The following is a 1,807-nucleotide window of genomic DNA, read 5'->3' as shown; positions in this document are numbered from 1 at the left end:
TAGTGTTTCTGTTACTGTAGTGGTGTAGCTAGTGTGTTCAATTGATCTGTATGGTACAGCAGGCATTTTTGTGGTCTACTATATCAGTATATTACTGTTTTGTGTTTGGCATAGGAAAAAATGTGATCTTAATGAAACATGAATACTTCTTTAAGGGTCTTTTACACGGGACATTCATTGGCCAGGAGCATTGCCAGAGATGAAAAGTGGAAAGTGAAAGCGTTCAGGTGAGGAATGGGAAAACGCCCAATTCTCGGCTGATATGTATATATCCGTGCTGTCAGTTTGCAGATCAAACAGCAGTACATACTTACCTTCTGTGCTACTCCTGTGATCTGGCATCGTGTTCTTCAGCACTCCCGTCCACCCGCTACATCCTCAGGCCTGCTCCAGAATAATAGACAGCCAAAGTAAACAGGGCATGAAGACACAGCGGCTGGACGGGAGAGCTAAATAAAGGAACGGTGGATGACAGCAGCAGTGTGCTAGGTAAGTATGTACTGCTGTGGGATCTGGAAACTGACAGCAGTGTTGTCAGTTTCCAGGGCTGCACGAATGATACATGGATCGTTCGTGCATCCTGGCTGTTCAATTTCTCGTGCCATGTACAGTATAGGCAAGGCAAAAAGGCTCTGATCTTGATGATCGCCGCACATTTGCGGTGGCCCGTAGCTGAATGTAATGTAAAAGGAACGTTAATCAAATATTTGGTTAATCTTTTTGCAGTGACGAGCAAGCACCAAAATACTTAAATGCTACTTGAGTCCAGTATTTTTTAATACTCAGGAGCTCGATTTGAGTAACAAACCCCATTGAAATGGTAGACTCAAGTATTTAACCAGATGGAGGGTACATCGCTTCTTGGCCTTTTGGCTTAGATCAAGTGTAGCATGTGTTCTTATCAGTTTAAAATCTAAAATGTCCCCTATCTGGGGATCATATAGTAAATGGATTTTTAGTGCTTTGTCCTCTCCAGGCACTGACTTGGTATTGCAGTGACTCCAGGTTCAGTGCACCAAAAAAGAAAAAAAAAATGGCGGGTACCTTGTTAACCTGAAAGTCACAGTTAAGTTAACCTCCTGGGGGGGGAAGACCCAGAAATTAATTAAGAACCATGCCTCCACTTATGTTGATGAGTCATTATGGTTTGGTAAATTTGTTTTTCTGTCTTCCAGTGGCCATAGTAACACCAAGAGCACTACCCAGTACCATAAAACCGGAGCTCTATGTGGTGCCCTATAGGACTAAATACCATCACTACCATAAACCTTTTGGTTGTGACCCCAGGGTGGTGCAAAGGATTTCCCATCCACTCTTAGAAGCAAGACCATACTTAGACCTTTCTACCAGATGCATAACCCCCGGAACCAGCTGACCCATCCTGCAACACCTAAGCTGCCCTCCCTGGTCCAGTCACAACATTTGCAGAGACTGTAATAACAGCAATACATGAGGTGGAGGTAGACATACAGTACATGAGGGGGACAGCGGTACAGTTCTTTAGGACATAGTGAAACATTAGGGGGCATTACCTTAGAGTTATTCGACATAACATTTTTTGGGGGGGCCTCTGACTGCTTCTGATCAGATGGGATTTGTGTGTGAGTGTGTGTGTGTGGGGGGGGGGCACTCTAAAATTTTGCACCAGGGCCTGTCAGCCTTTAGCTATGCCCCTGCTTGTAAGCCAAGGATGTAGCACAGTAAAGGCCAAAAAACATAACCCTCTTTTGGGGAATTGAAAACTTAAATAAACCTGGATTCAGGCTCTCTGGACAGACTCACACACCTGCTGAATGAAAGACAACTT

The 1,807-nt window shown here is 44.2% G+C and overlaps 1 pseudogene; it reads left to right on the top strand.

The window, feature by feature from the left end:
• The first annotated feature begins 853 nt into the window (after positions 1-853).
• Positions 854-1,021, top strand: LOC138790150 (U2 spliceosomal RNA; annotated as a pseudogene).
• The last annotated feature ends 786 nt before the right edge of the window (positions 1,022-1,807 follow it).

This window comes from Dendropsophus ebraccatus, chromosome 4 (assembly GCF_027789765.1).
Source record: "Dendropsophus ebraccatus isolate aDenEbr1 chromosome 4, aDenEbr1.pat, whole genome shotgun sequence".
Taxonomy (NCBI): domain Eukaryota; kingdom Metazoa; phylum Chordata; class Amphibia; order Anura; family Hylidae; genus Dendropsophus; species Dendropsophus ebraccatus.
The sequence above is the reverse complement of the archived record's forward strand: the minus strand, read 5'-3'. Positions and strand labels throughout refer to the sequence as shown.